Source organism: Hyla sarda, unplaced genomic scaffold (genome assembly GCF_029499605.1).
Source record: "Hyla sarda isolate aHylSar1 unplaced genomic scaffold, aHylSar1.hap1 scaffold_2087, whole genome shotgun sequence".
Taxonomy (NCBI): Eukaryota; Metazoa; Chordata; class Amphibia; order Anura; family Hylidae; genus Hyla; species Hyla sarda.
In genome coordinates this window covers 41,059-54,593 of record NW_026608752.1, presented here as the reverse complement: position 1 = coordinate 54,593, position 13,535 = coordinate 41,059, and the positions used below count along the sequence as shown (strand labels likewise).

General features: G+C 45.9%; 6 non-coding genes across 6 annotated transcripts; all 6 read right to left on the bottom strand.

The window, feature by feature from the left end:
* Window positions 1-239: 239 nt before the first annotated feature.
* On the bottom strand, window positions 240-430 carry LOC130318937 (U2 spliceosomal RNA). The gene has a single exon (XR_008865360.1). It is a non-coding gene; the product is annotated as a U2 spliceosomal RNA (small nuclear RNA).
* A 2,086-nt stretch (window positions 431-2,516) lies between these two features.
* LOC130318936 (U2 spliceosomal RNA) lies at window positions 2,517-2,707 on the bottom strand. The gene has a single exon (XR_008865359.1). It is a non-coding gene; the product is annotated as a U2 spliceosomal RNA (small nuclear RNA).
* A 2,088-nt stretch (window positions 2,708-4,795) lies between these two features.
* LOC130318935 (U2 spliceosomal RNA) lies at window positions 4,796-4,986 on the bottom strand. Its single transcript, XR_008865358.1, has one exon. It is a non-coding gene; the product is annotated as a U2 spliceosomal RNA (small nuclear RNA).
* A 2,090-nt stretch (window positions 4,987-7,076) lies between these two features.
* LOC130318934 (U2 spliceosomal RNA) lies at window positions 7,077-7,267 on the bottom strand. Its single transcript, XR_008865357.1, has one exon. It is a non-coding gene; the product is annotated as a U2 spliceosomal RNA (small nuclear RNA).
* A 2,084-nt stretch (window positions 7,268-9,351) lies between these two features.
* Window positions 9,352-9,542, bottom strand: LOC130318932 (U2 spliceosomal RNA). The gene has a single exon (XR_008865356.1). It is a non-coding gene; the product is annotated as a U2 spliceosomal RNA (small nuclear RNA).
* Window positions 9,543-11,638: 2,096 nt separating this feature from the next.
* On the bottom strand, window positions 11,639-11,829 carry LOC130318931 (U2 spliceosomal RNA). The gene has a single exon (XR_008865355.1). It is a non-coding gene; the product is annotated as a U2 spliceosomal RNA (small nuclear RNA).
* Window positions 11,830-13,535: the final 1,706 nt, after the last annotated feature.

The following is a 13,535-nucleotide window of genomic DNA, read 5'->3' as shown; positions in this document are numbered from 1 at the left end:
TGGCTACTCAAATGATCCAATTAAGGAGGCCATTTAGTCAGCAGCAGCAGAAGTCCTGTGCCTGGACGCTCCAACAGCGGCCAGACACAAGCAGAAGCAGAAGCAGCAGAAGCAGCAGCAGCAGCACCTTTTGTTTTTTGGCTGCAGCAGCAGCAGCAAGGCCCACAGGGCTGGCTAGCTGGCTAGCCAGCAAGCAGGTAGCAATGAAAGTAGGAATCTTTCTTTTTAACCCTGTAAGGGGGTGGTGCACTGTACCCGAAGATACTGCCATATCGGGTCAATGCATAGGGCGACGGAAGCAAGCTTCGAAATCGGCCCCCGTTCTCAAAAATCCATTTAATATATGGTCCCCAGATAGGGGACGTATCAGATATTAAACTGATAAGAACAGATACTACACTTGATCTTAGCCAAAAGGCCGAGAAGCGATAACCGTGAAAGGGGCGGGCCCAACAAGGTCCCCTTCATGGGCACTATCACTGCTTGCTGTCAGGGAGGCTGCCAGACAATTTTCCATGCACACTCTGGGCTGGGGGGCAGTCAACCACCAGTACACACAGCAGAACCTAAACCCATACCATTATTGCTAAGCAGCAAGACAGGGGCCCATTGCACTCCCACGGGGCCTTTTTAAATGCAATCCATAACCCGGATTTGCCAGGAACCCTTCTTACTCCTCCTACTTGCATGTGACACTGGGCTTAGGATCTGCATAGGAAACACACACACAAGCACACACCTACCTTTGTTGCCTGCAGATGCCTCCTTGGCTGTCCCCAAACGGTATCAAACCAACACCCACGGGAAGCTGTAAGCATAGAGGACATGCCTGCACCCCATTGGACTTACCTGTGTGGGTTAAATCCGGGTTATTTGACAACCTATGGCGGTGATGGTTCTGCTCAGGCAGAGCAGTGCTGATGCTCCTCATAAAGCTGTCGCTGCTGTGAAGGTTCTAGGTGACATCACAAATCCCTATGGTTACATACACAACAAAGCTGGGTTGTTGTTGTTTACACTCTGCAAGGCCTGTGGAAGTGAGTGACATCATAGCACTGTAGTTCTGAGGGTTCTAGATGGATGCAACAATCTCCTGTTGCTTCTATGAAGGCCATAATAGACGACATCACCAAACAGCTCCATAGTCACATACACAGCAAAGGAGAGATGTTGTTTACACCTAGTGATGTCAGTGGTATTGAGTGACATCACAGCACAGTGCTAAGGCTCCTGGGCCTGGACACAGCAGCGGCTGCAATATCTCAACGGAGAATACGTTTATATATATGTGTGTGTGTGCGCGTATATATATATATATATATATATATATATATATATATATATATTTCTCCGCCGAAATCACTTTTAAACCCATTTCCACCTTTTTTTCCCTTCTCTTCCTCTTACTTTTTTTTCACGTTTTTTTACGTTTTTCTCCTTTTCGCCTCTTTTCTGGGCGTATTATTCTTCTTTTTCTTCTTTTTTTTCGTCTAATGCATACCCCATCAGTGCAGCAATGCTTATTCAATACCGCCAGCAGATGGAGACACTGGGGGATAATTTTCTAAGGATTTATACTGATTTTTCCTGTCTGAATTTGTCGCACAGAAAGTTGCAGGCCAAATATGTGTGACATTTCTGCGACTTTAGCTTCTAGAGCATTTTTACAACATTATACATAGGTGCTGAATACATAAAAAGCGACTGTTCAGCGACAGACAAGTCGCATCGGCTGAAAGTAGGCCAGAATGTCAGTCCATGTTGGAGCAGGTTTAGATACAGTCTAAAGTATAGATCTCAAAGTCTGTGCACAGAATTTAGCAAGGGCCTCGCACCTTCTGATGCATCAGGTAGGTGCACAATAGCATAGCCTAACCCTCTGTACTTTGGTCTATATTGATGCGGGACATAGACAGCCAGCTGATGACCAATCCATTAGTGCAATGGATGGCTGGAAGCATTTGTCTTTGCCTTTGCAATACCACAGAAGCAATGCATGGTCAATGTACAGCAATGACACACCTGTGTGAACAGCCAGGAGACCCCCCCCATGTTATGTTACATAGTTACATAGTTAGTACGGTCGAAAAAAGACATATGTCCATCAAGTTCAACCAGGGAATTAAGGGGTAGGGGTGTGGCGCGATATTGGGGAAGGGATGAGATTTTATATTTCTTCATAAGCATTAATCTTATTTTGTCAATTAGGAACATTCAGCACCCACCCGCTATCAAGGCAGCTGCCTATCATGTCATGCCCTACCTGCACAGGTGTGCTGGCTACTCAAATGATCCAATTAAGGAGGCCATTTAGTCAGCAGCAGCAGAAGTCCTGTGCCTGGACGCTCCAACAGCGGCCAGACACAAGCAGAAGCAGAAGCAGCAGAAGCAGCAGCAGCACCACCTTTTGTTTTTTGGCTGCAGCAGCAGCAGCAAGGCCCACAGGGCTGGCTAGCTGGCTAGCCAGCAAGCAGGTAGCAATGAAAGTAGGAATCTTTCTTTTTAACCCTGTAAGGGGGTGGTGCACTGTACCCGAAGATACTGCCATATCGGGTCAATGCATAGGGCGACGGAAGCAAGCTTCGAAATCGGCCCCCGTTCTCAAAAATCCATTTAATATATGGTCCCCAGATAGGGGACGTATCAGATATTAAACTGATAAGAACAGATACTACACTTGATCTTAGCCAAAAGGCCGAGAAGCGATAACCGTGAAAGGGGCGGGCCCAACAAGGTCCCCTTCATGGGCACTATCACTGCTTGCTGTCAGGGAGGCTGCCAGACAATTTTCCATGCACACTCTGGGCTGGGGGGCAGTCAACCACCAGTACACACAGCAGAACCTAAACCCATACCATTATTGCTAAGCAGCAAGACAGGGGCCCATTGCACTCCCACGGGGCCTTTTTAAATGCAATCCATAACCCGGATTTGCCAGGAACCCTTCTTACTCCTCCTACTTGCATGTGACACTGGGCTTAGGATCTGCATAGGAAACACACACACAAGCACACACCTACCTTTGTTGCCTGCAGATGCCTCCTTGGCTGTCCCCAAACGGTATCAAACCAACACCCACGGGAAGCTGTAAGCATAGAGGACATGCCTGCACCCCATTGGACTTACCTGTGTGGGTTAAATCCGGGTTATTTGACAACCTATGGCGGTGATGGTTCTGCTCAGGCAGAGCAGTGCTGATGCTCCTCATAAAGCTGTCGCTGCTGTGAAGGTTCTAGGTGACATCACAAATCCCTATGGTTACATACACAACAAAGCTGGGTTGTTGTTGTTTACACTCTGCAAGGCCTGTGGAAGTGAGTGACATCATAGCACTGTAGTTCTGAGGGTTCTAGATGGATGCAACAATCTCCTGTTGCTTCTATGAAGGCCATAATAGACGACATCACCAAACAGCTCCATAGTCACATACACAGCAAAGGAGAGATGTTGTTTACACCTAGTGATGTCAGTGGTATTGAGTGACATCACAGCACAGTGCTAAGGCTCCTGGGCCTGGACACAGCAGCGGCTGCAATATCTCAACGGAGAATACGTTTATATATATGTGTGTGTGTGCGCGTATATATATATATATATATATATATATATATATATATATATATATTTCTCCGCCGAAATCACTTTTAAACCCATTTCCACCTTTTTTTCCCTTCTCTTCCTCTTACTTTTTTTTCACGTTTTTTTACGTTTTTCTCCTTTTCGCCTCTTTTCTGGGCGTATTATTCTTCTTTTTCTTCTTTTTTTTCGTCTAATGCATACCCCATCAGTGCAGCAATGCTTATTCAATACCGCCAGCAGATGGAGACACTGGGGGATAATTTTCTAAGGATTTATACTGATTTTTCCTGTCTGAATTTGTCGCACAGAAAGTTGCAGGCCAAATATGTGTGACATTTCTGCGACTTTAGCTTCTAGAGCATTTTTACAACATTATACATAGGTGCTGAATACATAAAAAGCGACTGTTCAGCGACAGACAAGTCGCATCGGCTGAAAGTAGGCCAGAATGTCAGTCCATGTTGGAGCAGGTTTAGATACAGTCTAAAGTATAGATCTCAAAGTCTGTGCACAGAATTTAGCAAGGGCCTCGCACCTTCTGATGCATCAGGTAGGTGCACAATAGCATAGCCTAACCCTCTGTACTTTGGTCTATATTGATGCGGGACATAGACAGCCAGCTGATGACCAATCCATTAGTGCAATGGATGGCTGGAAGCATTTGTCTTTGCCTTTGCAATACCACAGAAGCAATGCATGGTCAATGTACAGCAATGACACACCTGTGTGAACAGCCAGGAGACCCCCCCCATGTTATGTTACATAGTTACATAGTTAGTACGGTCGAAAAAAGACATATGTCCATCAAGTTCAACCAGGGAATTAAGGGGTAGGGGTGTGGCGCGATATTGGGGAAGGGATGAGATTTTATATTTCTTCATAAGCATTAATCTTATTTTGTCAATTAGGAACATTCAGCACCCACCCGCTATCAAGGCAGCTGCCTATCATGTCATGCCCTACCTGCACAGGTGTGCTGGCTACTCAAATGATCCAATTAAGGAGGCCATTTAGTCAGCAGCAGCAGAAGTCCTGTGCCTGGACGCTCCAACAGCGGCCAGACACAAGCAGAAGCAGAAGCAGCAGAAGCAGCAGCAGCACCACCTTTTGTTTTTTGGCTGCAGCAGCAGCAGCAAGGCCCACAGGGCTGGCTAGCTGGCTAGCCAGCAAGCAGGTAGCAATGAAAGTAGGAATCTTTCTTTTTAACCCTGTAAGGGGGTGGTGCACTGTACCCGAAGATACTGCCATATCGGGTCAATGCATAGGGCGACGGAAGCAAGCTTCGAAATCGGCCCCCGTTCTCAAAAATCCATTTAATATATGGTCCCCAGATAGGGGACGTATCAGATATTAAACTGATAAGAACAGATACTACACTTGATCTTAGCCAAAAGGCCGAGAAGCGATAACCGTGAAAGGGGCGGGCCCAACAAGGTCCCCTTCATGGGCACTATCACTGCTTGCTGTCAGGGAGGCTGCCAGACAATTTTCCATGCACACTCTGGGCTGGGGGGCAGTCAACCACCAGTACACACAGCAGAACCTAAACCCATACCATTATTGCTAAGCAGCAAGACAGGGGCCCATTGCACTCCCACGGGGCCTTTTTAAATGCAATCCATAACCCGGATTTGCCAGGAACCCTTCTTACTCCTCCTACTTGCATGTGACACTGGGCTTAGGATCTGCATAGGAAACACACACACAAGCACACACCTACCTTTGTTGCCTGCAGATGCCTCCTTGGCTGTCCCCAAACGGTATCAAACCAACACCCACGGGAAGCTGTAAGCATAGAGGACATGCCTGCACCCCATTGGACTTACCTGTGTGGGTTAAATCCGGGTTATTTGACAACCTATGGCGGTGATGGTTCTGCTCAGGCAGAGCAGTGCTGATGCTCCTCATAAAGCTGTCGCTGCTGTGAAGGTTCTAGGTGACATCACAAATCCCTATGGTTACATACACAACAAAGCTGGGTTGTTGTTGTTTACACTCTGCAAGGCCTGTGGAAGTGAGTGACATCATAGCACTGTAGTTCTGAGGGTTCTAGATGGATGCAACAATCTCCTGTTGCTTCTATGAAGGCCATAATAGACGACATCACCAAACAGCTCCATAGTCACATACACAGCAAAGGAGAGATGTTGTTTACACCTAGTGATGTCAGTGGTATTGAGTGACATCACAGCACAGTGCTAAGGCTCCTGGGCCTGGACACAGCAGCGGCTGCAATATCTCAACGGAGAATACGTTTATATATATGTGTGTGTGTGCGCGTATATATATATATATATATATATATATATATATATATATATATATATTTCTCCGCCGAAATCACTTTTAAACCCATTTCCACCTTTTTTTCCCTTCTCTTCCTCTTACTTTTTTTTCACGTTTTTTTACGTTTTTCTCCTTTTCGCCTCTTTTCTGGGCGTATTATTCTTCTTTTTCTTCTTTTTTTTCGTCTAATGCATACCCCATCAGTGCAGCAATGCTTATTCAATACCGCCAGCAGATGGAGACACTGGGGGATAATTTTCTAAGGATTTATACTGATTTTTCCTGTCTGAATTTGTCGCACAGAAAGTTGCAGGCCAAATATGTGTGACATTTCTGCGACTTTAGCTTCTAGAGCATTTTTACAACATTATACATAGGTGCTGAATACATAAAAAGCGACTGTTCAGCGACAGACAAGTCGCATCGGCTGAAAGTAGGCCAGAATGTCAGTCCATGTTGGAGCAGGTTTAGATACAGTCTAAAGTATAGATCTCAAAGTCTGTGCACAGAATTTAGCAAGGGCCTCGCACCTTCTGATGCATCAGGTAGGTGCACAATAGCATAGCCTAACCCTCTGTACTTTGGTCTATATTGATGCGGGACATAGACAGCCAGCTGATGACCAATCCATTAGTGCAATGGATGGCTGGAAGCATTTGTCTTTGCCTTTGCAATACCACAGAAGCAATGCATGGTCAATGTACAGCAATGACACACCTGTGTGAACAGCCAGGAGACCCCCCCCATGTTATGTTACATAGTTACATAGTTAGTACGGTCGAAAAAAGACATATGTCCATCAAGTTCAACCAGGGAATTAAGGGGTAGGGGTGTGGCGCGATATTGGGGAAGGGATGAGATTTTATATTTCTTCATAAGCATTAATCTTATTTTGTCAATTAGGAACATTCAGCACCCACCCGCTATCAAGGCAGCTGCCTATCATGTCATGCCCTACCTGCACAGGTGTGCTGGCTACTCAAATGATCCAATTAAGGAGGCCATTTAGTCAGCAGCAGCAGAAGTCCTGTGCCTGGACGCTCCAACAGCGGCCAGACACAAGCAGAAGCAGAAGCAGCAGAAGCAGCAGCAGCACCACCTTTTGTTTTTTGGCTGCAGCAGCAGCAGCAAGGCCCACAGGGCTGGCTAGCTGGCTAGCCAGCAAGCAGGTAGCAATGAAAGTAGGAATCTTTCTTTTTAACCCTGTAAGGGGGTGGTGCACTGTACCCGAAGATACTGCCATATCGGGTCAATGCATAGGGCGACGGAAGCAAGCTTCGAAATCGGCCCCCGTTCTCAAAAATCCATTTAATATATGGTCCCCAGATAGGGGACGTATCAGATATTAAACTGATAAGAACAGATACTACACTTGATCTTAGCCAAAAGGCCGAGAAGCGATAACCGTGAAAGGGGCGGGCCCAACAAGGTCCCCTTCATGGGCACTATCACTGCTTGCTGTCAGGGAGGCTGCCAGACAATTTTCCATGCACACTCTGGGCTGGGGGGCAGTCAACCACCAGTACACACAGCAGAACCTAAACCCATACCATTATTGCTAAGCAGCAAGACAGGGGCCCATTGCACTCCCACGGGGCCTTTTTAAATGCAATCCATAACCCGGATTTGCCAGGAACCCTTCTTACTCCTCCTACTTGCATGTGACACTGGGCTTAGGATCTGCATAGGAAACACACACACAAGCACACACCTACCTTTGTTGCCTGCAGATGCCTCCTTGGCTGTCCCCAAACGGTATCAAACCAACACCCACGGGAAGCTGTAAGCATAGAGGACATGCCTGCACCCCATTGGACTTACCTGTGTGGGTTAAATCCGGGTTATTTGACAACCTATGGCGGTGATGGTTCTGCTCAGGCAGAGCAGTGCTGATGCTCCTCATAAAGCTGTCGCTGCTGTGAAGGTTCTAGGTGACATCACAAATCCCTATGGTTACATACACAACAAAGCTGGGTTGTTGTTGTTTACACTCTGCAAGGCCTGTGGAAGTGAGTGACATCATAGCACTGTAGTTCTGAGGGTTCTAGATGGATGCAACAATCTCCTGTTGCTTCTATGAAGGCCATAATAGACGACATCACCAAACAGCTCCATAGTCACATACACAGCAAAGGAGAGATGTTGTTTACACCTAGTGATGTCAGTGGTATTGAGTGACATCACAGCACAGTGCTAAGGCTCCTGGGCCTGGACACAGCAGCGGCTGCAATATCTCAACGGAGAATACGTTTATATATATGTGTGTGTGTGCGCGTATATATATATATATATATATATATATATATATATATATATTTCTCCGCCGAAATCACTTTTAAACCCATTTCCACCTTTTTTTCCCTTCTCTTCCTCTTACTTTTTTTTCACGTTTTTTTACGTTTTTCTCCTTTTCGCCTCTTTTCTGGGCGTATTATTCTTCTTTTTCTTCTTTTTTTTCGTCTAATGCATACCCCATCAGTGCAGCAATGCTTATTCAATACCGCCAGCAGATGGAGACACTGGGGGATAATTTTCTAAGGATTTATACTGATTTTTCCTGTCTGAATTTGTCGCACAGAAAGTTGCAGGCCAAATATGTGTGACATTTCTGCGACTTTAGCTTCTAGAGCATTTTTACAACATTATACATAGGTGCTGAATACATAAAAAGCGACTGTTCAGCGACAGACAAGTCGCATCGGCTGAAAGTAGGCCAGAATGTCAGTCCATGTTGGAGCAGGTTTAGATACAGTCTAAAGTATAGATCTCAAAGTCTGTGCACAGAATTTAGCAAGGGCCTCGCACCTTCTGATGCATCAGGTAGGTGCACAATAGCATAGCCTAACCCTCTGTACTTTGGTCTATATTGATGCGGGACATAGACAGCCAGCTGATGACCAATCCATTAGTGCAATGGATGGCTGGAAGCATTTGTCTTTGCCTTTGCAATACCACAGAAGCAATGCATGGTCAATGTACAGCAATGACACACCTGTGTGAACAGCCAGGAGACCCCCCCCATGTTATGTTACATAGTTACATAGTTAGTACGGTCGAAAAAAGACATATGTCCATCAAGTTCAACCAGGGAATTAAGGGGTAGGGGTGTGGCGCGATATTGGGGAAGGGATGAGATTTTATATTTCTTCATAAGCATTAATCTTATTTTGTCAATTAGGAACATTCAGCACCCACCCGCTATCAAGGCAGCTGCCTATCATGTCATGCCCTACCTGCACAGGTGTGCTGGCTACTCAAATGATCCAATTAAGGAGGCCATTTAGTCAGCAGCAGCAGAAGTCCTGTGCCTGGACGCTCCAACAGCGGCCAGACACAAGCAGAAGCAGAAGCAGCAGAAGCAGCAGCAGCACCACCTTTTGTTTTTTGGCTGCAGCAGCAGCAGCAAGGCCCACAGGGCTGGCTAGCTGGCTAGCCAGCAAGCAGGTAGCAATGAAAGTAGGAATCTTTCTTTTTAACCCTGTAAGGGGGTGGTGCACTGTACCCGAAGATACTGCCATATCGGGTCAATGCATAGGGCGACGGAAGCAAGCTTCGAAATCGGCCCCCGTTCTCAAAAATCCATTTAATATATGGTCCCCAGATAGGGGACGTATCAGATATTAAACTGATAAGAACAGATACTACACTTGATCTTAGCCAAAAGGCCGAGAAGCGATAACCGTGAAAGGGGCGGGCCCAACAAGGTCCCCTTCATGGGCACTATCACTGCTTGCTGTCAGGGAGGCTGCCAGACAATTTTCCATGCACACTCTGGGCTGGGGGGCAGTCAACCACCAGTACACACAGCAGAACCTAAACCCATACCATTATTGCTAAGCAGCAAGACAGGGGCCCATTGCACTCCCACGGGGCCTTTTTAAATGCAATCCATAACCCGGATTTGCCAGGAACCCTTCTTACTCCTCCTACTTGCATGTGACACTGGGCTTAGGATCTGCATAGGAAACACACACACAAGCACACACCTACCTTTGTTGCCTGCAGATGCCTCCTTGGCTGTCCCCAAACGGTATCAAACCAACACCCACGGGAAGCTGTAAGCATAGAGGACATGCCTGCACCCCATTGGACTTACCTGTGTGGGTTAAATCCGGGTTATTTGACAACCTATGGCGGTGATGGTTCTGCTCAGGCAGAGCAGTGCTGATGCTCCTCATAAAGCTGTCGCTGCTGTGAAGGTTCTAGGTGACATCACAAATCCCTATGGTTACATACACAACAAAGCTGGGTTGTTGTTGTTTACACTCTGCAAGGCCTGTGGAAGTGAGTGACATCATAGCACTGTAGTTCTGAGGGTTCTAGATGGATGCAACAATCTCCTGTTGCTTCTATGAAGGCCATAATAGACGACATCACCAAACAGCTCCATAGTCACATACACAGCAAAGGAGAGATGTTGTTTACACCTAGTGATGTCAGTGGTATTGAGTGACATCACAGCACAGTGCTAAGGCTCCTGGGCCTGGACACAGCAGCGGCTGCAATATCTCAACGGAGAATACGTTTATATATATGTGTGTGTGTGCGCGTATATATATATATATATATATATATATATATATATATATATATATATATATATTTCTCCGCCGAAATCACTTTTAAACCCATTTCCACCTTTTTTTCCCTTCTCTTCCTCTTACTTTTTTTTCACGTTTTTTTACGTTTTTCTCCTTTTCGCCTCTTTTCTGGGCGTATTATTCTTCTTTTTCTTCTTTTTTTTCGTCTAATGCATACCCCATCAGTGCAGCAATGCTTATTCAATACCGCCAGCAGATGGAGACACTGGGGGATAATTTTCTAAGGATTTATACTGATTTTTCCTGTCTGAATTTGTCGCACAGAAAGTTGCAGGCCAAATATGTGTGACATTTCTGCGACTTTAGCTTCTAGAGCATTTTTACAACATTATACATAGGTGCTGAATACATAAAAAGCGACTGTTCAGCGACAGACAAGTTGCATCGGCTGAAAGTAGGCCAGAATGTCAGTCCATGTTGGAGCAGGTTTAGATACAGTCTAAAGTATAGATCTCAAAGTCTGTGCACAGAATTTAGCAAGGGCCTCGCACCTTCTGATGCATCAGGTAGGTGCACAATAGCATAGCCTAACCCTCTGTACTTTGGTCTATATTGATGCGGGACATAGACAGCCAGCTGATGACCAATCCATTAGTGCAATGGATGGCTGGAAGCATTTGTCTTTGCCTTTGCAATACCACAGAAGCAATGCATGGTCAATGTACAGCAATGACACACCTGTGTGAACAGCCAGGAGACCCCCCCCATGTTATGTTACATAGTTACATAGTTAGTACGGTCGAAAAAAGACATATGTCCATCAAGTTCAACCAGGGAATTAAGGGGTAGGGGTGTGGCGCGATATTGGGGAAGGGATGAGATTTTATATTTCTTCATAAGCATTAATCTTATTTTGTCAATTAGGAACATTCAGCACCCACCCGCTATCAAGGCAGCTGCCTATCATGTCATGCCCTACCTGCACAGGTGTGCTGGCTACTCAAATGATCCAATTAAGGAGGCCATTTAGTCAGCAGCAGCAGAAGTCCTGTGCCTGGACGCTCCAACAGCGGCCAGACACAAGCAGAAGCAGAAGCAGCAGAAGCAGCAGCAGCACCACCTTTTGTTTTTTGGCTGCAGCAGCAGCAGCAAGGCCCACAGGGCTGGCTAGCTGGCTAGCCAGCAAGCAGGTAGCAATGAAAGTAGGAATCTTTCTTTTTAACCCTGTAAGGGGGTGGTGCACTGTACCCGAAGATACTGCCATATCGGGTCAATGCATAGGGCGACGGAAGCAAGCTTCGAAATCGGCCCCCGTTCTCAAAAATCCATTTAATATATGGTCCCCAGATAGGGGACGTATCAGATATTAAACTGATAAGAACAGATACTACACTTGATCTTAGCCAAAAGGCCGAGAAGCGATAACCGTGAAAGGGGCGGGCCCAACAAGGTCCCCTTCATGGGCACTATCACTGCTTGCTGTCAGGGAGGCTGCCAGACAATTTTCCATGCACACTCTGGGCTGGGGGGCAGTCAACCACCAGTACACACAGCAGAACCTAAACCCATACCATTATTGCTAAGCAGCAAGACAGGGGCCCATTGCACTCCCACGGGGCCTTTTTAAATGCAATCCATAACCCGGATTTGCCAGGAACCCTTCTTACTCCTCCTACTTGCATGTGACACTGGGCTTAGGATCTGCATAGGAAACACACACACAAGCACACACCTACCTTTGTTGCCTGCAGATGCCTCCTTGGCTGTCCCCAAACGGTATCAAACCAACACCCACGGGAAGCTGTAAGCATAGAGGACATGCCTGCACCCCATTGGACTTACCTGTGTGGGTTAAATCCGGGTTATTTGACAACCTATGGCGGTGATGGTTCTGCTCAGGCAGAGCAGTGCTGATGCTCCTCATAAAGCTGTCGCTGCTGTGAAGGTTCTAGGTGACATCACAAATCCCTATGGTTACATACACAACAAAGCTGGGTTGTTGTTGTTTACACTCTGCAAGGCCTGTGGAAGTGAGTGACATCATAGCACTGTAGTTCTGAGGGTTCTAGATGGATGCAACAATCTCCTGTTGCTTCTATGAAGGCCATAATAGACGACATCACCAAACAGCTCCATAGTCACATACACAGCAAAGGAGAGATGTTGTTTACACCTAGTGATGTCAGTGGTATTGAGTGACATCACAGCACAGTGCTAAGGCTCCTGGGCCTGGACACAGCAGCGGCTGCAATATCTCAACGGAGAATACGTTTATATATATGTGTGTGTGTGCGCGTATATATATATATATATATATATATATATATATATATATATATTTCTCCGCCGAAATCACTTTTAAACCCATTTCCACCTTTTTTTCCCTTCTCTTCCTCTTACTTTTTTTTCACGTTTTTTTACGTTTTTCTCCTTTTCGCCTCTTTTCTGGGCGTATTATTCTTCTTTTTCTTCTTTTTTTTCGTCTAATGCATACCCCATCAGTGCAGCAATGCTTATTCAATACCGCCAGCAGATGGAGACACTGGGGGATAATTTTCTAAGGATTTATACTGATTTTTCCTGTCTGAATTTGTCGCACAGAAAGTTGCAGGCCAAATATGTGTGACATTTCTGCGACTTTAGCTTCTAGAGCATTTTTACAACATTATACATAGGTGCTGAATACATAAAAAGCGACTGTTCAGCGACAGACAAGTCGCATCGGCTGAAAGTAGGCCAGAATGTCAGTCCATGTTGGAGCAGGTTTAGATACAGTCTAAAGTATAGATCTCAAAGTCTGTGCACAGAATTTAGCAAGGGCCTCGCACCTTCTGATGCATCAGGTAGGTGCACAATAGCATAGCCTAACCCTCTGTACTTTGGTCTATATTGATGCGGGACATAGACAGCCAGCTGATGACCAATCCATTAGTGCAATGGATGGCTGGAAGCATTTGTCTTTGCCTTTGCAATACCACAGAAGCAATGCATGGTCAATGTACAGCAATGACACACCTGTGTGAACAGCCAGGAGACCCCCCCCATGTTATGTTACATAGTTACATAGTTAGTACGGTCGAAAAAAGACATATGTCCATCAAGTTCAACCAGGGAATTAAGGGGTAGGGG